This window comes from Mesocricetus auratus, unplaced genomic scaffold (assembly GCF_017639785.1).
Source record: "Mesocricetus auratus isolate SY011 unplaced genomic scaffold, BCM_Maur_2.0 Super-Scaffold_100027, whole genome shotgun sequence".
NCBI classification, from domain to species: domain Eukaryota; kingdom Metazoa; phylum Chordata; class Mammalia; order Rodentia; family Cricetidae; genus Mesocricetus; species Mesocricetus auratus.
This window is the reverse complement of record NW_024429208.1, coordinates 18,020,229-18,047,086: the sequence shown is the minus strand read 5'-3', so window position 1 is coordinate 18,047,086 and position 26,858 is coordinate 18,020,229. Positions and strand designations below refer to the sequence as shown.

The 26,858-nt window shown below is 43.9% G+C and overlaps 1 long non-coding RNA gene across 1 annotated transcript; it reads right to left on the bottom strand.

Moving 5' to 3' along the window:
* Positions 1-533: 533 nt before the first annotated feature.
* On the bottom strand, positions 534-26,759 carry LOC121134251. The gene is made up of 2 exons (XR_005871316.1): positions 26,008-26,759; positions 534-3,564 (listed from the first exon to the last, which is right to left on the bottom strand). It is a non-coding gene; the product is annotated as an uncharacterized LOC121134251 (long non-coding RNA).
* Positions 26,760-26,858: the final 99 nt, after the last annotated feature.

The window sequence follows — 26,858 nt, the reverse complement described above, 5'->3', positions numbered from 1 at the left end:
TTAAGTGGCAGAGACACATATTTAAGGCACTTTCAGCATTCATTTAAAGTACAGTAAAATATAACCTTGTGAGCTCAGAAGACTGTGGGGTTTCAGAAAGCTAAAATACTTGATAATTCCATCATGTGATCGTTTAGCATTCAAGCAGAAAATTTTAAAATGTTTACTGATGTTGTTTTGTTGTCATTTGAAACATACCAAGTGAAATTGAAAAGTGAAATGGTGAAAAAAAAATCTAGTCTTTTTGTTCCACTGTCTTCAGTCATCATTCAGTTTCCTTCAGAAAAACTAATTTTTACATAAGTTCTACATACTCAAGGAACAAATTAAGTGCCATCTCTTTCAGAAGATAGAGAGGGTTTTGTTAATATCTATCTTAAAAAAAAAAACCAAAACCAAAACACAACTGATTTCTTAGACTCTGTAATCCCCTACCTCCTTCTTGCTAATAGCTTGAGGACCATTCTTAGGTATAAAGTGACTTAATGGACAGCTACCTGCCAGATAAACATAAGGAAAAAAAGAGATAACCATTTCATGAACAGAGATTTAAAAATCTTTAAGAAGATAACTGGCATACAGAGCCCAGTAGTGTATGAGAAATTATATTCTGTGACAAAGTGGGGCATCCTAGGTATGAAAGGTCCAGTTGACAGTAGAAAATCACTTAAAATAATTTTATCACATCAGCAGGCTAACAAAGAAAAGCAGTATTGTGATATCAATACACACAAGAAAAGCACTTGACAAGTCCAAGACCAATCAGTTCATTATGAAAAATGTTCACCAAACAGGGACAAAGAGGGGCTTCGTTGCTTGGTGAAGAATGTCAACAAACCTGTAAGTGAACATAGTTCCTGGTGAAGAACCAAATGCTTTCTCTCTAGGGCAGGAGCAAGATAGAGATACCCTCATCAACACTGCTTTTCAGCAGTGTTACAAAATAGGCCAAAGATCTTAAGAGACACCTTGCCCTGGAGGAAATACCTATGACAAATGAGCATGTGAAAAGGGCCCAACCCCCATCCGTCAAAGGTTGACAAGGTGGGGATGCATTCCACACCTGTGAGGTGACTGAATCCAGAGCACTGGGGCAGCCTCGCTGCCTGAGATGAGGTGCACTGACTAGGGAGGCAGACAGTCTACTGATGATGTGTACAAATGGCATGGCCAGATTGAAAGTCAGGTTTTCCCAAATCAAACGTGATCGTTCAGCCCAGTGATCTCAGACCCTCCAGTGTTGACATGCCACAGGGAAGCCTGCGTGTGTCTGTAGCAGCTTTAGTAACGTTTGTCACAGTTCACCTGTGATCAAGATGTCCTTCAGTATGGAGGGTAGAGAAGTTATAGTAAGTTTAGACAGTGCTGACAGAGGAAGCAGTGGAGTCCAGGAAACCTCATCCCACATTCTTGTGAAAGAAACACTTCCTGAAGAGCCTGTACACTACGACTTCAAGCATGTGACCTGAAAAGGCAGAGCCATGCCCAGCAGAAAGAGAAGTGGCTCTCACAGTTGTGAGGGCTGGAGAGGCACACAGGAGGTTTGTCACACAGCACAGCTTTTCTTGTCCTGCACTGATTCACAGGAGTCGTGATGTATGTGTTAAAATCTGCAGGATGGTCAAGATAATAGGGACCGATTTTGTAAGCTGTGGAGTGTGAATAAAGCCAGTATCTGTGTGTCCGTCGACGGCACCGGTGCAGCACTAATCGCCATATTAATATTTCTTTTTATTCCTCGTTTTTCTTGCTGTCCTGGAGTTTCTCACAGGTCAGACTCAAGCTTTCTTCCTAAATCCTACCCTTAAAAGAAAAACAGTTGCTTCTCATTCATGTTGCTCACTTGTTCCCCTATGGGACGTGACGTTGGCCAGATTAGCAAATCTTTGCTATGAGGGCAAGTTGATTGGGCTGATGAGATAAGTCAGCAGGTGGAGATGTTTGCCCCCAAGACTGGCAAGCTGAGTTTGATCTTGGTTCCCAGGGCACACATGAGCCTGAGCACACAGCACAGATGCACAAGCAAACAGCGCTGGTGACGAGGGAATCCGAGCGAAGGGAGAACCCTGCATGTGCTCACATGTCAATAAGCTGTCAGCTCCTAGGACAACATTTCTGCTTTTCCTTTTGTTAAAGATGGGGTCCCACTGTGTATCTGTGGCTAGCCTGGAACTTACTATGTAGACCATGCTGGCCTCTAACTCAGAGAGATCTGCCTGCCTTTGTCTCCTGAGGGCTGGGATGAGGACTGGACCATTGTACCCTGCCCCAGTGTCTTGATTAGTAAGGAAACCAGATAAAAAGTTTCTCGGCTGCATTTTGCCCTCAAATGACTGTATTGCTGAGAACAGGCTGATGCTCTCAAGTCTGTAGTAGATGAATTTAGCTGTCGCAGAGGATAGCTTGCCCACGTTTTTACATCTCTGTGGACACCAGGCTTTTAATTGTTTACTCCTGTCGAGACATGATCTGGGCCTGTTGTTTCACACTGTATTTCCTAGCCCTTGCCCCATCCTTTGCATTTTAAAAACTGTACTTGCTGTATCTCAAACTTACTTGTAAAAGACTTGTATTTAAGTCATCTGTGATGCTGCCTAATTCATTCTTCTACCCTGAGATTTTTGTATTTAATTTCCTACTTTCCCATTCTGAGATTCGCTGGAGAGGCCCTTCATCTTTCTCACACCTTCGAGACACTACACGCCTTACTTGTTTTCTTTCCTTAATACTAGGTTTCTGAGACTTACTTATTTTTACTTGTAAGCCTGGTTCCTTCATTTCTTCTGCTATGTAGTATTACCAGTGTTTGAGTATATGCCAGTAAATTTTTTATTCCACTCATTGATGTTTTGGATGTTTGGAGCATTTCTTTGTTTTGTTTTGTCTCAGCTACCCATGTGAATGTTTATGGTATGTGACATGTATGTACTACATCATATTCTGAAAAAGTATAGGGAGATAGTCTAGTAGTAGACTCCACACTGAGCATGTCTAAGACTCTGTCTTAACTCCCAGAACCCAAAACATAAAAGAATAAAAATATACTGTTGACACCTTGAATGGTTGCCATCTGGGTCCTGCCAGCTGTCACTGCGACAAAATACTTGAAAAGGCACCTCAAAGGGCAGTTCAGAGGTCTCATCCAGGGTCACTTGGCTAGTTATTTTTCTGCACTTGCCTGAGGCAGAGCTTCCCGACTGGACCCATGCTCCCTAGAGCTGGGAGGAGGGGAAGAGGTAAGCCAGGGTCACAGTATCCTTCAAAGCCATGCTCCCCCTCCTCCCCCAAGTTTTTACCTCCTCCCACTAGTACCAACAGCTGGAGACCAAGCTCCAACACATGAGCCTTGCAAGAACATTGCAGATCCAAACATAGCACCATTCGTTCTAGCAGATGCTAAAGCTTCTTGACAGCAGGATGTGCTCTACACACCCCGACTTGCCTTGTTTGGCCGTAGTCACAGTAGATCTCTAGGTGTCTGTCACTTCAGTTCCTCATTCTGCAGATGAAAGTAAAAGCCTCCATCGGTTGTGTAATGTTCATCTGGTGTTTACAAGAGGAGGTCTAGAGAAGAGGAATAATAAAATCAGGAAGTCCAGTAGAAATTGAGAAAGTTAAGTATTCTTTGAAAGATTAAGGAGAGATGTAGTCTGTTATAGATTGGTGCTACTGTGTTGGGGGCTAGGTTGATGCCCAGGAGATGAGTGGTGTCCTGGAAGGCTTCCTCAATAGGGAAGGGACTGCATTGGATTCACCCACTACCTGGGTTAGCCTGGAAGGCTGGGCTTATGATTCCAGGTTCAGCACAGGTCTGATGGGGAGCATTTATGAATTACTAGGAGAATATAACATAGAAATATGGTGAAGTCTCTTTGCAAGCAGTACCCTGTCATGAAGGCATGAGATGTTTTAAAACTAGTTACAATCCATTGCACATATTCCAGACAGCTTTTGCTCTGGGGAGACCATGGAATTTGGGAGACACATACTTTCACTATAGAGAAAAGAACATATGTGCAGCCAGTGACTACTGCCAGGATAATGTGCCACATAAACCAATTAGAAGAAATTAAAACGGAAGGGAGAAGTTGCTCTTTTTGAAGGAACAAACCTCAACTCCTTCAAAAAGGTGATCTGTCATCAGGGTCTCCCACAGGTAGATAAGAGCGTGTGGAGGAGGGAGGGCACAATGGCTAGACTCAGTCAGCTCTGCAGCAAACACCAGCCAGAAGTTGGCTGGATCAGTTTTCATCAACAACTTGCGCAGGTCACAGGCTCAGTGCTGAAGACGCTCCCTTTCCAGGTGCCAGCTCAGGTGCTCGTTTTTAAACCCCCTCTCTCTGTCCTCACGCCCCACCCCTGCCTGACTTGTGTTGGGGATTGAGCCCAGGGCCTTGTGCCTGCCATTGTGGCCTGTGTAACCCTGAGCTATGCCCCAGACGCGTCCGGGTTTTCCCACGGCTCAGTAATTTGCTCGTGTTCTTTTTATCAGTTGATTGTAAGGATGTTACAAAGATAAGAGAGGCAAGGTATGGGAAAGGGCAGCAGCTTCTAGGCCCTTCTGGGGTGTGCCAACTGAGGCTCCTTCCTGTGTCTAGTATCTGGACACTCTCCAGTGCTGTCCCTTTTGGAAACTTGTTTGCATAGTCCTGTTTGAAGTGTGGACAGCCATGACAAGATACGCTCACGCAGAGCTGGGTCCCTGGCAGTAGACTGTGTGAGGACCCTGCAGGCCTGCCTGCTCCAGAGACTGCCTGCTTTAGTCTTGGCTGGCCGTGCACTATTTCTTCTCAGGGGATGGGTGGGGCCTCTGTAGACAGGAAGGTGTTACAATTCACTGTGGGCAGGCACAGGTGAGGCGATTTTATGAGCAGCTAAAGGCACAAAGGAGAAGGAAAGATTAGAGTTTCTGTGGTCGGCCTTGGGGCCAGAAACGATGGATGGAAAAAACTAATTTATGTATCATGATGTGACATCATTTCTCTCGTTCTCTGTCATTAAGTTTTACCTTTCTGAATCAGTGCAACTTTTCAGCCACCGCCTCCCTGCTGCCTGCACAGCAAATAGTGTGAGATTTCTGGTACATAAGCGAGAAGACATTGCTGTATACCCTTTCCCCTACTCGTAGCTTCCCCGTGCTTTGTGTTAGATTCCGTCTTAGCCCACAGAACCCTGTGTGCACTGGTCTTTTTATGTTTCCAAAACTGAGGTGTTAGCTATCTCTCTGGCCTTTTCCTGTACCTGTGAAATGGCATCATATTATTTCCTTCCCTGGGGCCTTTGCCGTTCCCTGTTTCAGAATGAGCACCTGGCAGGTCCAGCTGGAGACTCAGCGACTGCACACTGTTCCTCAGACTGCCTTAGTGTGGTCCAGATTCCAAGGCACCTCTGTCATCTGTTACCCAGGCTCACCTAGCCTCACATGGATTGTCTTACTCCACAGGACTTACCATTGGCTCCCGTCCTTAGTGTCGGTCTGTTCATCCTCCAGTTACGCTGTGAATTGTTAGTTCTCTGTCCTGTTTCACTGTTTTCATCTCAGTACCCATAGACACCCAGCCTTAGGATTTTGAGTGGCCATTTCTACCCGAGAAGGCACAGAGGCAGGTCATTTATAATTCCATAGTTTTTGCTCATAGGCTGCAATTTATTTGAATCAACCAAAAAGTGCTGAAGAGGCCATCAGCCATTTTAGGATGATCAGTTTAATGTTGTCTCAGGCAGAGTGTGGCTTGTAGCAGTTCAAGTGAGGAGGCAGGCTAGGGAAACAGGACAGCCTGTGGACACCCCCTTAATCAATTTCAGAATGATCTAGAATTCAGAGAAGGCTCAGAATTGACAGAGGGCAAGTTAGTCAACAAATAGCCATAGCGTTAGACTAAAGATGGGAGGAGCTGAGCAAATGGGAGAAAGAACTGCTCGGGGTTTGCACCAAACAGTCACGGTCACCTTGCTCGATGCCTTTATTCAGCTCATCTTGATGGGAGTTGCTGAGAGTTAAAGTTGCTTAGGTCCTCTGTGTCAGTGAAGAGCAGTTGTGGCACTGGAGCGTGGCTTGCGGATGGCAGGGGAGGGGTTGGAGGGCATTGGAGGGTGGGTGAAGACATTCCTGTTGGAGCAGTGTCTGGCACTACTCTACGCCCATCGCACAGCACTGAGGGCATCTGGCCCATTGTCTTCCAGACTGCTCACAGAAAAGGTCTCCTAATTGTTTTCCCCCTCCCAGCCCTGCATTACAAACATGCCTTTTTGTCAAAGATCTTTAATTATTAATGTTTTCCCCTTTTTAAACCAAAGGTTGCAATTAGAGTACAGTTTGCCGTCTATACTGAATTGACCTAAGTTGAACCAAAAGCCCCAAGCCTGAACAGAGCCCCATTCTAGTGATGGCCATAAGACAGCTCAATGGTTAGTTCATGTGGATTTCTGAAAGATTAGAGCTGGGTGTGGGCTTTTGGAGCCTGGCTGGTGAAGGCCCTCTGTCTTCAGATTGCTATCATCTAGGTGCTAGGTTTGTTCATTTAGTTTTTTAGACTCAGTCCCATTTGCAAAATGCATGTAATGGTACTACTTCCTTCACCGAGTGATTTTGAGTTCTCTTTAGATAATAATGCCTTTTTAGCTCTTGGCATATTGCCTGATACATAATCTGTGTATAGTAATTATTGTCTTGTTCTCTGAATTATCTTACAGAACTTGGACTTGAACCTTGATTAAAAGTTTTATTTTCTTTATTGCAGTGCATAGGATCAAACTCAGGGCATTGCATTTGCTAGATAAGAGCTCAGATGAAGCCAGATAGAAAGATAGGGGGGAATTAAGAGATGGGAAGGGACGCAGGAGCCCCTTTCCTTGTAGTTTGATCGGTCTCCCCAGCTGAGAATTCTAGTGCACTTTCCAGCATTTGCTGTGGAGGTTGTCTGTGTAGAGTCGCTTCAAATCAGAATGTTAAAACCACCATGAGCTGTGCTTTAGGCCCAAACGTTTATGACCTTTTCTCCTTTCCCAGCTGTAAACCTACAGTCTTGTAGGAATTAAGAACTCCATTTACAGTAGGGGCATCTTGTGCAGCACTTGTGATCCTGGCTCTGCCTCTTTCTGGCTTTGCCTTATCAGGCTATACGACTACCCAAAACACCCCGGGCACCATCCTGTGATCTCATTGGCCAACAAGAGTGAAAGGTTTCTTAACAGTTTTGAAATAAGACTTGAGAGCCACCAGAGTCTATGGATGGCTACTGTTAAGACATTTAAATGTGAGGATCCTTTGAGAAACTAGTATCCACCATTGGCTGTGATACATCTTTTTCTTTCTATTAGCCTGGAAAATATCATCCTGAAATTCTTTTTTGGTTTTTCGAGACAGGGTGATAGCCAGTGGTATCCTGTGATAGCCAGTGGTACCCTGTGATAGCCAGTGGTACCCTGTGATAGCCAGTGGTAACCTGTGATAGCTAGTGGTAACCTGTGATAGCCAGTGGTAACCTGTGATAGCTAGTAGTAACCTGTGATAGCCAGTGGTAACCTGTGATAGCCAGTGGTAACCTGTGGCATCATGGAACTGCTTCTCCTGCCACTGCCACTGCCACGGAGCTGCACATCCATCCCAGACTTTGAAATGTTTATTTCCAGAATGTGTTTCTCTTTCCCTGGACTCCAAAACAAAGTTAAGCAAAGAGTGGTATGAACTCGGGCAGTTGTGGGTGGGGTGGAGGGATCCCTGAAGGGCTGGCAGGTTGTGAGCGCTTATACCCTATGTTAACAGCATCCTATGTTAACAGCAGCCGCTCTGCTTGGACTGTGCATAGGGTGGTGAGAACAGGCTTCCCCTTCAGAGTAGTCACCGGGATGCAGATGTGCAGTAATGAGCTGCTGATGTTGTTTTGGGGACAACTTACCTGTATGGAGGCTGAAGGCCTGAAATTTGCACTGCGGTAAACTTGTAACAGTGGTTCTGACCTTAAGTGTCTTTATGCAGTCCACATTTTTACAACACATTTCACAGTTGATGTCTATATCAAAGTGAGTGTACATAAATGAATAAAATGTTTCCTTGGTAGCCATTGGTGTGTTATTTCAACACAGGGAGTAAAGATTTCATTTCCTTCCATTTACCTTGTATGCGTGGATGCCGCTATGCTCCGTGTATGTCAGAGGACAGCCCGGAAACCCATTCTCTCTTCTGACCATTTGGATCCCAGATCGAACCTGGGTAGTCAGGCTTGGTCCTAAGCCATCTCATTGGCTTCCTGTTTGATTTTAGAAAGAAGATAAACTTTTTTTTTGTCTTTGAAAGTATTTTAACATGCCCTTCCATTTTAAGTACATTTCTAAATTTGCTTTTTAGATATTTTCATAAAGTTCATAAAGCCCAGAAGTTCGAATGCATTAATTTCTGATGATCAAGGCATGGGATACTGAGATTCTAATCTGTTTTTTCTCAGTATTTTCCCAAGCATTTGGCTACATGGTGTGCCTTTTAGTGTGCTTAAAGTATTTCCTTCAATTTTTCAAACTTAGTTTCTCATTGCACTTTTGCTGTTGAGGCTATTAAAAATGTGTTTCCATTTGAATCGATGCATCAGTAAATACCTTGGTCTTTAATGACTGTCTTACACATTTGACCTGGGTTTTGGGTTGGGAAGGGAGCTGATTGCCAGGGACCTGCCAGAGGAAATGGCTTCAGCTAGTCAAGGTGACTGACACCCAGGATTTGTACAGATGCTAGCAGTCGTGCTTGCGAGCGGGATGTTACACGCTCAAACATTTGTTTAGGAGGAGGCAGGCTTATGTCATGAAACCCAGTGGAGTTTGGTGCTCACAGGGGCTCAGATCCAGAAGTGGAAAGCCCTTTACCTTGATGTTTAGCAAGCTACCTCCCCTGGACCAGAAGGTCTTCTGTGCCCTGGAGTAAAGGGACAGTTTGTTTCTGGAGACTATAGTGGCTTTCCAACCAGGCAGAAAGAAAGAGCACAGACATTAGTATCAGAGGAGAGAGGATGGCAGGCAAAATTGAGATATCCAGAAACAGAGGATCTTGCTGGCTTGAGAGGAGGTGGTTATCTCAAGGGGAGATCAGAGTGAAGCCAGAGGTATGCCACGCCCCTGGTCCTGCAGTTTCTGTGTAGACCTGCCCCAGATGGGATCCTCTGAGAATGCTAGAATAGGGGATGATGATGACAGAATCAGCCTCCTCTTTGCTGTCACCACTGTCATGCAGAAGGCTAGCCTGTGCCGCCGCTATTCTGAATAATTTATGCACGATGTGATGTTTTTCTGACTTTTTGGTGTTGGGGTATCTTCCAATCTTGTCACCAGGGATCTGTAAGGAATGTACAGTTCCAGTGTGTGTGAATGACTTTCTTTTACCGTTATGCTTATATTTGAACCCAAGGAGCAGTAGCGATTCTCATGGATTCCTGTTTGCCTTGGAAGCTTCACGTCTGAGATGATACACAGTGATTTGGAAGAAAATAAATAGAATTTTGAGTGGCTTGGTTAGAATATAGAATAGGTTTTCTGGCTTTCAGAAACGTGAAAATAGTATTTTAATTTTTAATAGCAAGTAAATTATAGAAAAATAAATTAGTGGCTTAAGCGTTTGAGGGAATCTGAATAACATCTTTAAAAATTCAGTTTTTTATTAGCATATCCTACGCATCACCAGGGTTTGTGTAGTTCCACACAGGCATACTGGGCGTGACCAGGTCAGCTGCCCTGCGGCCATTTCCCCTTCTCCGTGCTTTCCTGCTTCTACTGACTACAGTTCTGTATTGAAGTCTGCCTTTTAAAGCTGCCGTCCATGAGAGAACATCTTTCTTTTGGTGTTTAGCTTGTTTCATTGAAAATAATATGCTTCAGTTCCATCTGGTTCGCTGCAAATGAGAAGGTCCCATTGTGGCTAAATATTTGAGTGTATATACATTTATCACATTTTTTCATTCATTGGCTTATGGGCCTGTACAGCTTAGCTATTTCAAATAGTGAAGCAGTAACAATGGGCATGCAGATATTTTATCATTATTATTTTGCTTAGGAACTAAATTAACGTGTAGTTGGCATAGAAATCTCTTGATTATCGAATTGATACATAACAGTTTACTGGCTGAGTGTGACACTGTGATAAATTGTGTGTTATGACCATTTCCATATTGGCCATTAGGGGTGTTGTTTGGTGTGCTCAATCTAACCATGAGTTCATGGCTATTTTTTTGCCTCAGAAAAATACTTTGTTATAAGGCCTTATGAATTAAATGTAGAACAGAGGCTTGTCTGTGTTACTTTAGAATTTTTAGTCAGAGGGTGTGGCAATTGTAAGGCGCAGACAGAGCACCTCAATGGGTGTATCAGTTTATCTGTGGGGCCGGACAACTCCACTCAACCTCAGTAACTTTCCAAGGTGTTGCCATGCAGTGTAAAGCAATGACTTGTTGAATTAAATGCACAGAAAGATAGTTTACATTCTTTAGAAAGGATAGAGTGTTGACACCTTTTATTTCACTAGTGGCTAACATAAAACCCTGCTTAATCCTCACTAAGCAGGGGACTCCCCCGAATGTTTGAGGCCTGTCTGAGGCTCTTGTCTAAGGACGAGAGATGAGAGGTTGAAGAATGGTCACCGCTGCTCTTGTACACAGGGCGCGGCACTCCACTCGCCTCAGCCCTAGCTCCCGTAGCTTCATTCTGAGTTTCCATCAGATGAAAGCCTCGCTGTGTGGCGTGTTAGAGGGACAGCTCTTAGTGCTTCGCTGTGCCTGTACACTTGTGGCGTTTCCGTTATGGAGACTTCATGCCTTTCAAATTCCACTATCAACACTGTACTTGAGAGCTGGGCCACAGGCCTTGGATCCCAACAGAGGCAGCTTGACTGCGGAGTTAGAAGGCAGCCTGGTCTGCAGAGTGAGCCCCAAGACAGCCAGGGCTACATAGAGAGACGCTGTCTCAAAGACTAACATCAGCAGCAAGTGTCTACTTTGCAAAGTGGTTAAAGCAGTGCTGCTTAGTGAATATGAGGATTTTGGAGTGAGACCTGAATTGTGCTAGTCTGCGTTTCAACACTGATGGTGGACACAGGCTTTGTAATCAAGGGCTTGTTAGCTCCTTCATGAATTACTGCTTTAGTGTGTTCAGTACAGGGACTTTATTATTGCCCAACTCAGTTGTAACTTTAGATTTGATTGTCTGGTTTCCTCAATTACTTTGTAAACTTGCGCATTACTCTTCTTGTTAGTCTAGCTCCTGTGCATGCAAAGTTATCTTTATTGAATTGAGATATTTAATTTAATCACTTGAGGCCTCTAGAGTATGCTAGCTAGCTAGTAGTTTTTATATCTTTTGTGTAGGCAAAAATGAGAATTTCTGTTGTGGGAAGCCTGGTATGCAGGTGTGAGTCACTTTATTGGTGTTTTCAGAGTAGTTGACACGGGTCACTTTTACTCTTAGTTCAGAATGTCACTTCCTGTCTCTTCTCTTTTCCTCCACCTTCTGATTTTGTCTTGGGGTTCTTGTGACCCAGGCTGGCCTCAAATTCTTCCTCCTGTCTCTACCCAGAATCCCACGCTTACAGATGTGCACCACTCCTACACACCATCATAATTAGTGCTTGTGGTGTTAGGGGTTAACTCGAGATCCACCTGCTCTTTGTGGGACTCCCCTCCCACCCCTGGAATTAAAGGTGTGTGCCGACCATACCCAGTTGTTCTGTCTTTAAAAGTCACACAACTTAGATAGTTTCTTAGATCCAAAATGGTGACAGCTTTCCTTTATTAAAAAAAATTTCTTCTTTGGGCTGGAGAGAGGGCTCTGTGTTTAAGAGCACTGGCTATTCTTCCAGAGGATCTGGGCTCAATTTCCAGCACCCTCATGGCAACTCACAACTGTCTGTAAAGCCAGTTCTAGGATACCGGACAGACATCCTCATACAGGCAAAACACAAATGCACATAAATTAAAAAGAATTTTTTCATACTTAATTACTAAATTTTTGTTGTTTGCTCTTTGAGACAGGGTTTCTCTCTGTGACGCCCTGGCTGTCCTGGAACTCAACTTTGTAGGCCAGATTGACCTCAAACTCACAGAGATCACCTGCCTCTGCACACTGAGTGTTGGGATTAAAGACATGTGCTGCTACCACAGGCTAAAAGTTTTCTTGGTAGGGAAATTTTCTCTTTTTCTACCCTGATGCAGATTCTCTCCACCACCAAGGAGTAAAGGGTTTATTTTGGCTTCTAGTTTACACAGGGTAGAATCCACTGTGATACGAAAGAGCATGGCAACAGGCAAGGAAGGCATGGTGGCAGGAACAGGATGTAGAATCAGAAGAGGAAGGCCCACCTCAGAGACTGACCGACTTCCTCCACAGCTTTCCTATGGACTGCCACCAGCTGTGGGGTGGGGGGCACCGTGGTCTTTAGCAGAGGTCTTCCGAGTCTCAGGACTTGCTCTTCACTGTGACTCAAGTTCTAGCCGGGGCTCTGGCCTCATCATGGAGAGGACATGGCAGGAAGGGCAGGGCTGTAGGAACCCAAAGCCGCTTTCTGTGAACAATCTCTTGTCACCCAGGCTGGTCTTAGGAACTCTGCAGCAGAAGACAGTGTTCACTTCCTGATCCTCTTGCCTCCATCTCTCTAGGCATCTGTCACCTTGCCCAGCTTAAGAACACTTAATATAGAAAGGGAGAACAAATGCCTGATAGTTTTATTTATCATATTTAGATTCCTATCCCCTATTCCCTGTCTTCCCGACAGGCCCCCATCTCCCCGGCAGGACAGGATTTCTCTGTGTGATCTGGAACTCTACTTGTAGATCAAGCTGGCCTCGAACTCAGAGATCCACCTGCCTCTACCTCCAAAGTACTAGGATTAAAGGCGTGTTCTATCATTGCCCGACTTATTTATTAAATGAATCTGTTTTTACTTTTCTCTCTAAATTTAATTCTTGTTTGTTTTTCAAGACATCGTTTCTCTGTGTAGCCCTGGCTGTCCTAGAACTCACTTGGTAGACCAGGTTGACCTCAAACTCAGATATCCACCTGCTTCTGCCTCTTGAGTGCTGGGATTTAGCACCTTTCAAAAAATGATTTGTGAGTTATGTTTAGCTAGTTAATACATTTAAAATACTGATTTTCAGTCCATTATTTTTGTCGATGTTCCTATTAGCCAGTCTAGTCTCTTTATATGGTTCCTATTTGCTATAGCCCACTGGTCTTTGAGAGTGCTTGGTTTGCTATGAGAAAATACCCTTGTAAATGTCTTGACACAGACCTGAAATCAGTTAACCATTTTCTTAAAAACCATTGTTCCTTTGAGTGGACGTGGCATTCAAGTAGCACATTTGGGTTACCAGGAACAGCCGTTGATCCCTGAGTTTTATAAATGGATGGCCTTAGGAAGTCTGTATCCGTGTGTGTGTGTGTGTGTGTGTGTGTGTGTGTGTGTGTGTGTCTGTGTGTGTGTGTGTGTGTGTGTGTGTTTTCAGTCTGGTTTGGAAGAAAAACACACTCAGTCCTTCTTTGTTCCTAAATTACATTTTAAGGAATGAGTGTCAGGACTCATGTGCCACAATGTGTGTGTGGAGGTCAGAGGGCAACCTAGGAGAGTCTGTTGTCTCCCTATGCCATGTGGGGTCCAGGTTAGCAGGCGTGGTAGTGTCTTTTTTATGTGTTGAGTTATCTGAGGGACATTTCTAGACTTACCATTCTTTTTCCTGTCTTTGTGTGAGTTCTTCACTTCCATTTATAGTGACCCCTTACCAGGCCTATAAAAATGGCCAAGTCAGAAATTAATTTATATGCGAAAGTAGAACACTTTTCTCTCTTTTAGGTGCTGTTGAGTATTATTTTAATAGTATGCACCTTTTTTTTTCTTACTTAAAAATAGTCTCTAATTTGACCTAGATTTTAATACCACTTAAAATTTTCTGTTGTAAATACATTGTTAGAAGACTGGTGTTGGCCTGGGGAGATGGCTCGGAGGTTAAGAGCATTGGCTGCTCTTCCAGAGGTCCTGAGTTCAATTCCCAGCAACCACATGGTGGCTCACAACCATCTGTAATGAGATCTGGTGCCCTCTTCTGACCTGCCGGAATGCATGCAGACAGAACACTGTATATATAATAAATAAATAAATCTTTAAAAAAAAAAAAAAGAGACTGGCGTTATGCTCTTGAGTGTAACCTCGGCAGAGTTGCCATGACTTTAGGGCCAGTCTGTGCTGCATTGTGAGTTCCAAGCCAGATTGAGGCACCATGTCTCCAACAAAACCAAACAGCAGCAGCAGACGTGTTGCTTCATGTCTCCAGACCACAAGAGTGGGTGATGGAGGAAGAGTGAAGTTAAGAAAAGAGAGGTTGAGAGCACTGGCTTCCTTTTCTCTCCCTGAATAGGCTAGCTTTGTGTACACCTGGAAAGTGTGACAGTGAGGGTCCTCTGACTGTCGCATCTTCAAGCAAACTGTGCTGGGCTCTCTGAGTTGCTTTACTTGCTGTCTTCTTCCTCATATTGAATGCAGCACCTGAAACTTGTATTTTTCCTTTTACTTACGTTAAAAAATGATTATTGTATGTGTATGGTTGTTTTGCCTAAATGCATATCTTGTGCACCAGAGTGGTACAGTGCCCACAGAGGCTGGATGAGGGTATCAGATCTCCTGGAGCTGGAGTTAAAAATGGTGGTGAGCTGCCCTGTAGATGCTAGGAATCGAACCTGGATCCTCTGGAAGAACAGCCAATGAATGCTCTTAACCATTGAGCCATCTCTTTGCCTTCCTTTCGTTACATTTTAAAAAATTATTTCTTATTTATTCCATTACCCTCTTAGCTTCATTATAGGTTACTATGTTTTCTGACCATGACTAATTTGATCCTGGTTGGTTTGTATCAGAAGGAACCTCTGGACTCAGCTTGCCTCTCAAAGAAAACATGAAAATTATGTTACATGTGGCTTAAAAGAATCTCTATAAGGACAGAATTTGTTAGTTTAGGCTCCCCTCACCGACATTTAGAATGGATTCTGTCTTTGACAAATAGCTCTTTCTGAACTTGGCTATGAAACTTCCTCTTGGGACTCTTACAGAAGGGCTCTGGCAACTGATTCATGCCTTGAGCTTTCTTGAAGTCGCCTTATTTGTCTGCAGAGTCTGGAGCTCCAACTTCCTTGTCCCTGGAGGCTGGTTGTAACTGGAGTTATCTGGGAACAAATCTGAAGGGTTCCCTGGTGACTGAAGTAGAGCAGTGACTGCATAGACTTCTTGACTTTGTACTGTAAACTAGATCTTTATCTGCAATAACAGGACTCTTTCTGGTGAAGATAGGTAGAAGTGCCGGACCTGGTGGCACGTGCCTGTAATCCCAGTACTTGGAAGGCTGAGGTAGAAGGATAGTGAAGTTGAGACCAGCCTGGACCTCATTAAAATAAGTACCCCTCCCCAGCATTTATATGCCTCCTTTGTAAGAGGCAGAGAAAGGGGGAAAGATGTCTGGATGCTTTTCCTCTCTTCCTTTCCCGTTAATCCTAAACAGTTCACGTCAAGTGAACAGCCGAAGCGATTATGCAAGAACAGAGAGAAGTTCAAGACTCCAGGGCCGACTCCAGCCTATAGGAGCATTGTTGGTCTTTGTTTGGTATCTCAGTACTCTTTAGCCTGCTTTACAGTGTCAAGTAGAATATTAAAATCCGTATGCCCTGGAGTTACTGTGAGTCAGATCACGTGGAAAGGAGGAAGTAGTTAAAATGACTGAGGAAAAGGAGGCTGATGGTGATGGCTCTGGTGGCCTGTAGGCTGCCACGGTGCTGTGTGGAAGCAGGCTATTTCCTCAGAGCAGATGTTCCTGTATCTTGTCCTGGGCAGTGGGTGTAGAGTTCTGGGACCATGTAGCCAGCGTCATTCCTATCTTGTCTTTTTCATAAAACCCATGGTCGGTTCATAAAGGCATGGATTTTGGAGTAAGATCGATGATTCTGGAGTGAATCCCAGATCTGTTGCCATTGGGTGACCTCACACACTTGATTTTACCTCCGTTTCTTCATGTTCTACATACTGGAATAGTAAACCTTTCTTATAAATGTCAAGCATGGGATACACGAGACGATGAATGTGAAATATTCTAGATCCTGCTTTACTCTTACAGTGTCCCAGTGTTAGGTTGGAACAGCCAACGCCTTGCCCCAGGGCAACAGTAATAGGCTACCAAGGTCTCTGTCTCCTGCTTCTGCCCCAATTCAGCTCAGCTGCTTGTCCTTTTGGATTTGTTTCCTTTCTGAAGCAGAGTTCCTCCCTCGATATCCTTCACGGCAGTGTTTCTTGGCATGTAACACAGTAAGGCTGGCCTGGCATAGGAAGACTTTGGAGGTTGGCCCATCACTGTTTTCCTAGGTAGCCAGTTATTTTGTTGATGTACTTTGATTTAACAGCCTGTACATTCAGCAGCAATGTCCTTTCACTGGTGAAATAGCAGCCCTTTGGCAGGAGCAACAGAGGGTCCACTTCGTCCTTGCTGGTATTTTGGGTTCTTCACATTGTAAGTTTTTGCATTTTCTACCTTCCTGGTCTGTTACTGTAAGTCTGATGAGCATCTTGGATCCTCCTCCCCCTTGACATGCTTGGGAATCCAGCTTCATTCACACCAGGTTTCTTTAGCACTGCCGGCATTCGGACGGAGACTGTCCTTGACACTGTGATGCTCACTAGCATCCTGTCCACTGTCTACCTATTTCTTTTTGTTTTAATAGGTCCCTAACTTTGCCTGGCAGTTGTTTAATATTTTATTAATTCGTGCTTCTATTTTTCATGGGTTATTTCAGACTTTTAATCTCCTCAAAATGTCCGTCTCATTTTATTATATATTTATAGTAGATGACCTTGGCATCAAAGATAAAATAGAGGCTATTACATCTGTCCTCAAGATACCAGCCATGAATTTGAGTCCTTGGTTAGCATTTAGGAAATTCTGTGGCCTTTAGCAAGTTAGCCTGTGGCCTCATTTTGTTTCTCTCTATCATGGCTACCATAACAGCAAAGATGTCTTGTGTTTAGTGGAGCTTCTTGCCCATAGGTCAGCTGGTGATGGGCACGGTGAAGTCAAAACTGACAAGAAGGGGGCTGCTTTGTGTGAGGTGAATCAGCCACATCTTAGGGTAATCCTGAACTCGGGATCTGAAGAAAATGAAGGCGAGTCACGAGAGAAAGGGACTCTGTGAGGACATACAGTGAAGGAGAGAATGAATGGGTTTGATGTTTGTAGGTAGAAAGATGTGGACTCTTGTTCTGTTGGTTTTTTTGAGACAGGCTTTCACTATGTAGCCCTGGCTGTCCTGGAACTCACTCTGGCCTAAGAGATCTGCTCGCCTTTGCCTTCCAAGAGTTGGGATTCAAGGTATATTCCACCAGCACTGGGTAGAGGTGGACTCTTTTTGAGACATTTGCTTTGTAGACCCGGCTGGCCTCAGACTCTAGAGATCCACCTGCTTCTGTCTCCTGCCTTCTGCAGGATTAAAGCCATGCACCACCAAGCACAGAGATGCACACATTTTTAATTGCCTGTGTAAATGTCATTGGAGGGTGGTATTAAACTTTTAAGTAGAAGATTAATGTAATTGATTTCAGTAACTTCTTTATTCTTATCCATTTTCATGCTGCAGCCAGATTTACTTTTCTAAGTGCAAATCATATTCTTTTACTTAGTTGACTTAAAGTCATGGTCCAATCGCTCTTGCCCTTAGTCTGAAATTCAAACCTTGTAAGGTTTGTTTTATTTTGTCCTGATGCATCAGCACCAGCTACTATGAACACCTTCCATTTACCACTCTTACCTCCCTCTCCTCTTCCTCCTGTGTCCTCAGGTGGTCCCCTCTTTCCTCTTGTCCCCAGAGCTGCTTCAGCTTCAGTCACACCCCTCAGTCTCACTTCTTCACCGGGACACTTCCTGGGAGCCAGAGAGGCTGCTTTCTGTGTAATCGTGAGGACTACATCTAGGACCCTAGTACCCACATGACCTGAGTTAACTAGCAGGTTGTCATGCAGATACTTGTAACTCCAGCTCCCAGAGATCCATGCATAGATGTGCAGCCCTCACCACACCCGTACTCTGGCAGACAAAAGCCCAAGTATGAATACATTTTTCAAACAAAACAAGCCATGGCACTGCTAATGAAACTTCTGCTTGTTGCATTTGCCTTATTGAGGCTTTATTTAGTGAGACTGCATCTTCCCTACTCACTCCTCCAACAATGTGGGTTCGTGGCCCCTCCTATATGTTGCAATCTACGCATTTAATACCTTCTTCACTTCAGTTTCTTAATGCTAAGTCCTGGATTGCAGCTTGTGTCTCATGTTATTTGTGTGTGTGTGTGTGTGTGTGTGTGTGTGTGTGTGTGTGTGTGTGTGAGTGAGCTCTCTAGTGTCCTTGGAGGTCAGAGAGAAAGTGAAATCCCTTACAGCGGGAGTACAGGCAATTGTGATCTGCCTGGTAGAGTGCTAGGAACCAAACTTAGGTCCTTTGGAAGAGAAGCAAGTGTCTTAACCATTGAGTTGTCTGTCTCTCCAGCCCCTTAAACATTCTTTACTAATATTTCATAGCTGTTTCTGGAAAATTCTAAGAAGAAGGATGGTTTTTGTCAGCAAGTAATTCTGGAGAGGAAATGTTTTTCACCTGTGACATTACCATTTATTTTACTATTTTGCCCCTAAAATTCTACATATAGCAGTTTCATTGATTTGTTTTTTTTCTATGTTTATGTATATCCATCTCAATCCCCAAAGATTTCCAGGAGATTTAGAACATCTGGTTTTAGAGAGAGAAGACGAGAGTTTTTGTGTGTGGTGGGTTGGGTTCCTGCTTTCTCTAACTTAGTTTGGATTTCTTAGTGGTACTTTCATTGTTGTCTGTTCAAAATGATAGGTTTCTGAGTGCCTGAATTTTTGTTAAAATGATTGTATGTTACTAGCTTTTTTGATGAGACTGAACATATGTCTGCTTACTCCGTATAGGATGTTAATGACAAATAAGGAAAGATTTCACACAAGTGGAGTGTGGAGCATGAGCTTTTGGGTATGGGAGCAGCAGAAAAAAAAATCTAGTAACAGTTAAATGCCAGTAAATCGTGGGGGACCTTGTTTACCTCTCCCTCCCAGCATCTGTTAACCATCTATATGATCGTGAGGAGGCACCAGTGGGACCTTATAAACTACTCTCCCATCCTTGTCTTTAACTCCTTAGGGAGGGGAGGGACCTCATGAGCCCCTCCCCTCAGTTAGCCATCTATAAATCCTTGGATGGGGTAGAAGACACGAGCCCCTCCCCCAGGTAATATTAATTACCTGTAAATCCTGGGGAGTCTTGTGAGCCTCTCAGTTGTCTACAAACCCTTGGTTATGGGCAAGGCCTCCGGTGGGGCAGAGCCTCATGAACCCCACCTCCTAACCAATTGTTAACTGTATGTAAATCCTTGGGGAGGAGGGGCCTCAGGGGACCCTCCCTACTCCTTAGTGGGAAGTTAGTGGTGGACTTGGATAGGCCCTTGGTAGTAGTCTCATCTCATGAGAGTTCAAGAGGGCAGCAGCCATGCTATGAGAGGACAACATTCCAAAGCATTATCTTTCAAGTTTCAGAAGTTCTTAGTGTCCAGAAATATGTACAAAAATTTGAATGTATTATCACCGTGTTTATTTCCATAGAAGCCAGCAAGATAACACGATTTAGTAGTAAGCAGAAAGGAAAAAAGATATTGAGGTTGAGAAATAGGCATCAACTTTGGAAGATGGTAGATCACTAGTTCACTATTCTGACATAAATAACAAGAAAAACCCTGTCCCACTTTTCCTCTGAACTCATTTCAAGGTAAGCGATTGGCAAATTGGGCTTTTAGTTTTGATGTTTTCATTCTGTTGTTGCATTTATTTTCAGCACTTGACTTCCTATTTTATTTTATTTGATTGTACATATGATTCTGTACCTGCTGTGACTTGTCTCTGGATCTGTCTGTTGACTGTGTTTTCCCCTGACAACGGATTTGTCTTGAATTTCAGCCATGCATGGGGAATGAAGGTAAATGGTATTTATTCTGACAAGTGGGTGTGACTGTCACTGTTCCTCAGGTTGTGAGTCTCACCTGGAGTGGTGAGGGTTTACAGGTTTGTTATTTTGTGAGTCTGATTGCCTTCATTACCTCATCAATGGGTGTTGGTGTGCCAGAACGTTCTGATGCAGCCTCTTTAGTCTTTCTTGAACTTGCTTGCATATCTGTGTTTCAGCAAAGGTCTCCTAGGCTTTGTTCCCTCCTGGTGATCTAGTGCCATTGCATACTTTGGGTAATGTTTAGATTTGTGGTGTTGGGAAGTGAGCCTTGCTAATTACTGAAGGGCTTAAAAGCCTTAGAAGTTAAACTTCAGGATCGTTGCAGATTTCTTCAGCCTGTGTGTTCCGTCCGTTCGTCTGTCCTTCCTTCCTACCTACCTACCTACCTACCTACCTACCTACCTACCTACCTACCAATCTATTTACTTTTGAGGCAGGCTCTCTCTGCATATCCCTGACTGTCCTGTATTTAAACTAGGGTGACCACGAACTTAGATTCATCTATCTCTGCCTCCATATCTGGCTGCATCTTAAATATTTTTTCAAGTGACTTTGGAATGAAATGACTAGTTTTTCCTAATTGGAGAAAAAAAATTTTTTTTTGGTTTTTTACGAGACAGCCTCCCTATCGGTCCAGCCCGGCCTCGAACTCACAGAGATCCGCCTGCCTCTGCCTCCCGAGTGCTGGGATTAAAGGCGTGCGCCACCACCGCCCGGCTGACATATTTCTTTTTTAAAATGACACTTGTTATTTAAATACTAAATAAAATTACAATGGGCTCCCCAGTAGCTGAATGTTAACAAACACGCTCATTGAATTTAAAGTCAGTAGCAAAAAAAAAAAAAAAAAATTAAAAAAAGTTTTGAGGTCTAGTAGTCTTTATGTGCCATATCAGTTCAAAGTGGCCCCAGGACGGGCAGGCGGGTCCCGGCTCCTGTAAGTACAAGCTCTGGAACTGAGTTGCCTTCTTCTCTACTCCCTTTAGTTGAATAAATACATTATCTGTGCTAGTGAAGCCCATGCGGAGCCAGTAGACAGTGCTGTCCTTTATATGGAGGAGTTTGTTTCTATTCTTTGGTTGTGTTTTGCAGGAGGTTATAGATCTCATTATATAGAATCATGTGGCTTTTTGAGAATGAACCAAAGGAAGGAATGCCTGAAGATGATCATATTTCACCACTAGGTTTTTTTTTTGTCTGTTTCCTGAAGCAGGTGCCATTAAATTTGAACAGTATATCTCATGGCTCACAAAGGGCCTTCAGAATATGAAATTCCATTTCATCTTGAGAAGAACATTGATGGAATAGAGTTGATGTGTTGAGATTTTGAGTATTGTAGAATTTCTTTTTAAAGATTTTATGAGGGACTGGAGAGATAGCTTAGAGATTAGGGTTAGGATTAGGGTTCGGGAAGAGGCTGCTTTTCCAGAGGTCCTGGGTTCAATTTCCAGCAACCACATGGTGGCTCACAACAATCTATAGTGGGATCTGGTGCCTTCTTTTGGCCTGCAGTGCAGGCGTGCATACAGGCAGAACCCAAATACATAACAAATATTTTGTGAGTGTTTTGCCTGCATGCATGCATGCATGTATGTATGTATGTATGTATGTGCATCATGTGCATGACTGTTGTTCTTGGAGGCCAGAAGAGAGTGTTGAATTGCCTGGAACCGGAGTTGCCGATGGTTGTGAGCTGGGAACTGAACCTGGGTCCTTTTAACTGCTGGGCTGTGTCTTCAGCACCTCATTTATAGTTTATTATAAGTTCTCAACTCAGTGAATTTCTGCTGAGTGTGGACAGAACTAAGGTTAGGACTGCTACTAAGATGTTCGTCTCCGGTGGAGCTTGTGGGTTCAGTGGGAGCTTGGCCCTGGAGGAACCTGACCTATCTGCAAAGTGCACATTTGCATGTGGCTTGTTTTGGTGGCAGTTAATGGTTGGAACATTTCTGAGAGGGGCAGTGGGCAGAGAGCTTGCTGGAAGACACCTTGAAGAATTGCTTACTGTGGCCTGGAAGGCCACTTTCCATTTCTTTGTTTCTTGGGGTTTCTCAGTGAGCAGAGTAGGAATTTTGCTCTGTTATTTATATATTCTAAATTTCTAGTGCTTTATTATTAAAAGTCACATCTAAGTGAGGAGATAATTAAGAAGCTGTGGTTTCCAATGTAGACAGACTGTAAATAGGAAGTAGTGATCATCAGTAGAGAACGCACAGTTAGAAGGCTTGGTAAAGAGTGCTAGCTGGTTAGTCCTCTTTCTCTTTTTATTCCCTCCACTCTCTTCTCCTTCCCTTGGCAGCAAGGAGACAGCAATCAGACTTGGCCTCATCAGAGAGGACTCTGTGGAAGACTAACAGTAGGCAGGTGTTTTGTATAGGTGCTCAGGATTGCTGTAGAGTTTGGTATTAAAGCTTTGCTTGGGAATTATTAAATCTTAGTATCAGTTCTTTTCTACTTAACCTTGTGCTTGAAGACACTCAACACAGAAGCCTGGTGAAATGGGGTACTATTGCATGACGTTGGTATGAAGGCAACAAAGGAGCGTGTAGGCAGAACAGGAACTCTGATTTACTACTCTTGATTTTGAAATTCTAAGTTCCCTTCTCTTTGGTTGGAGTAAGAAAAGTTAGCTGTGTGTGGCAGTGTAGTACACCAAACCCAGTATTTAGGAGGCTGAAGCAGGGGACTCCAAGTTCAGGCCAGACTGGGCTCCATAGGGGACCTTGTCTCCAAAGAAGGAGAAAAAAAAAAAAAACAAAAGGAGAAAAGATACATTGGGCCATTTTCATCCATTAGTCAATTCCATCATATGGTCTTCTCACAGCAAGGGTTTGTAGATGCTGGGAGCACAGATAAATAAACATGATGAAGACAGACTGTCCCCCTGTCCTTGGTGTTGTGAAACTTGTACTTATCAGATGAGACAGGTATAAAATGATCAGTCACACCAGTGTTCAGATACAGTTGTCCTAAGTGTTACGATGAATAGGACAAGTTTTGAAAACCTGTAGTTGTGAAGTTGTCTTAGTTTGGAAATAGGAGATGGATTTTTTTGAAGAAACATCATAAGTATGATTAATTCATTTTAAGTATATGTTTAGGAAGTTAGCTAAATACAAACCACTTAAGGTTTCATGATAAACATTGTACTATCAATTTGTCTTGTGTTTTATTTTTTGTTTTCCAACAGTTTAGTTGAAATCGTGGTTCTCTTTCATACTGAATTCCACAGTTTCTAGTTGTGTTTGAATGTATTGTCCTAAGATTTTATGAGTGAGTCCACTCTATATATTTGACAGCTAATAAAAAAGTCCCAAGTTATAACTAACATGGAAGGCATTAATGTACTTTGTATGACATTCTGTTGATACCGCCTCTTTTTTTCCGCATTTAAAATTATTTTACATGTACAGTTTTTATTTCGTGTATGTCTGTACACCATGTACATCCTTGGTGGCCATGGAAGCCAGAAGTTGTTGAGTCCTCTGGAGCTGGGGGATACAGACAGTTGTGAACTGTCGGTGCTGAGAATTGAGCCGACTGCTCTAGAAGAGCACCCAGCGCTTCACCTCTGAGCCATCTCTCTCCATCCTTGTTGGTAAATCCATAAGTCAACAGACCAGAGCATTTCTGTTGTCTGAGTTTTCAGATAGGCTTTGAGCTTCTCACACAAAGCACCCTGTCTACAGAAGCTTTCAGGATGTGAGATACATAGTAAATGCTAAATAAATATTGAACCAATCAAGTATGAATAGGCCATGTTAATAAAGAGTAATCAGCTCGGTAGGTGGCCTTCACATTTTTTTAAAGTGTCATTTTAGTTAAGAACAGAGTTCTCGCCAGGTGGTGGTGGTGCACGCCTTTAATCCCAGTACTTGAGGCAGGCGAATCTCTGTGAGTTCGAGACCAGCCTGGTCTACAAGAGCTAGTTCCAAGAGAAGCCTCCAAAGCCACAGAGAAACCCTGTCTCAGAAAATCACCAAAATAAAATAAAATAAATAAAAAATAGCAGAGTCCCTTTGACATTACAAACCTAGTTTTAAAATCATTTCTCTAGCCCCACAGTGGTGGCACACCCCTTCAAACCCAGCACTTGGAAGGCAGAGGCAGAGGATATCAGTGAGTTCCAGGACAACAGGACTACACAGAGATACCCTGTCTCCAAAAAAAAATTAGCTCCTTGACATGTAGTCTTTATTAAATAATATACGGAAACTTAACAAATGAAACATACAGTATTCTAATTGTATGTGTTGCTTTTTCTGTTGCTATGACAAAACACCCAGACAGCAGCAGTATAATGGAAAAAGGGTGCCTCACGTGTGTGTGTGTGTGTGTGTGTGTGTGTGTGTGTGTGTGTGTGCCTCACAGTTTACTAGTACACAGCCCATGATGTGGGGAAGGCATGGTGACAAAGAGTGGCAAGGGCATCAGGCAGGTGCAGAGGGTAATGAATGATAGCACCCAATTGGTTAGCCCTAAGACCCCAGCCTGTGGAATCCTACTGCCCACAGTTAAGATGGGTCCAGTTGCCTCAATCGACTCTAGATAATCCCCCATAGGCATGCCTAGAGGCTTTGCTGTTAGGTAGCCTTGTGATCCTCCTTCCTGCTAAATCAATGGTCAATATTAACCATTATATACTAAGGTTTCAAATCTGATGTTAAAATTTCTTTCAATTCCATATTGTTTACAGCTAGTATTTGCCAGTAAAAATTAAACAATGCAGATACTCCTTAGCAAAACAAATTAAAAACCTGAAAAACAAAAACAAATGAACAAACAAAAACACCCCCCCCCAAGAAACTAAAAAACTTCAAGGTTTTACTCATCTTTTGAAAAAGATCTTTTTCAGGTCTCTCCAAAGGCAAAATAGCCCCAGTTTAGGCTGAAACCTAGATATTGGCTATAGTCTTGGGGTTGTAGGAGACAGTTTGGGATATAATTCTAGAAATACATGGTGGTACACACTTGTAACCCCAGCACTTGAGAAAAGCAGAAGGAGCCTAGCAGTGATAACACACACCTTTAGTCTCTGCCCTCGGAGGCAGAGACAGGTGGATCTTAGAAGATCAAGGCCAGCTAGTCTGGTCTACAGAATGAGTTCTAGGACAGCCTGGTCTACACAGAGAAGCAAAAGGATGAGTTCAGAGTCAGCCCGTATTACTCAGCAAGAAAACCAGTGGTGGGGATGGGATACAGGGCCTGTGAGCTTTGTTTCTATCCCCGATGTGGTTTTGCTGTATTCATGCTTTTTACTGGACGGCTTTCCCTGTATTAGGATATCATTGCGAGGGATCATTTTTCTTTAAACACACAGCTCTTCACCCACGCTGGGGCTTTCTTTGCACTAGCTAGACAAGTGCTTTGTCCCCATCTCCAGGTTCCTAGGTTGCTTTAATGATTACCTTGTGTCCCAGGTTACAAAGCAGATAGATCACGGATGGTTTGATATTTGATCTGAGACTCTTTTTAAAAATCTGTACACAGGCTGCACTCTTTTCACTGACTTATTAGGTTTATTAACCTTGTGTGGGAAGAAATCCTGAGAAATCTGAGCAGCCGGCACACATTTTTATTTTTTGCATAGCTTTCCTTTATGCGATACAATTGTGTTTTTCCTTAGACAAGTAAAATTAGACTGCTCATTTCAACTCAGCCTTGTAGTTTTCCATCTCTTACATGGGCAGTGGCTGTTTGCCTGCATTAACAGCTTACTGTGAATGCTCTCTAGATACAAGAGTCCTTTGTGTTTATTATAAACACGCAGAGTGCTACTATAAGAGTTTACAGAAAGCATTTTTTGGGGGGGGAGAAGTTTAGGAAGATATTTTTATTGGATTAAATTTTTGAAGTTGATAATCACTGAAAAATGGCAGATCGGATTTAGATTCACAATTTCACATATCTGCTTTAAAATAAAGTCTGTAAAGCATACCTGTCATCAAACTCTCTGGAGTCTGAAAGGGAGCCTTGATTGTGAGAATTGAGGCGCGATCAGAAGAGGAATTCCTAGCTGTCTTTGTCTGGGTTATAAAGTCCTGTTTTGATTGGATGGGAAGTAAACATCATTTATTTTCTTCCAGTGTGATTGGCTAAGATTCTTTTCTTTCCATGGTCTTTTTCCAGTAACTGACTCTGGAGCTTTCCGTTTTATTACCCGACTGTGTTCTAGTACGCGGAGTACTGGGGTTGGCGCTGAGACAGTTTGTGAAATTTAAGGACGTCGGTAACAGCCCGCGGTGGAGTGTCTGGCGTTCCTGCTAAAAGGCAGCGCGAGGTGTAAATCTCCAAACAGCTCCAACGCGGAATTTGAATCGCCGCCGGGAGGCATGCTGCTTTAGAGGCGCGGGCCGCCGAGCGGGCACGGTGGGGTGGGCGGCGCGGCTTGCCGTAACCCGCGCGGGGATTCGGGCTCCTTGGCGACGACGGCGCTATGTGTTCTCATGGACTGCGCTCCTGACATGCGGGCCGCCCGGAGTTGGCTTTGTGACCGCGCGTGGGAGCCGAGCCCTACCCAGGCAGTCGCCCCTCCAAGGGTGCGAGGAAGGAGCGGCGGAAGCCGCTTCGCTTGGCCTTGGCCGGCTGTCCCTCGGCAGCTGCCGCTCGGTGCCGCAGCGCAGCCGGCGGGGCGGCACTACTTGGCGGCGCCCGCCGACCCCCGCCCCCTCCCCCCGCCCGCGGAAGGACACGCGGCGCGGCGCGAGCGGAGGGGTACTGGACGCGGCGCGCCGCGCTGCTTGCGCCGGCCGCGCGCGCATTCCTGTCAGTTTGCCTGTGGGGCGCGCG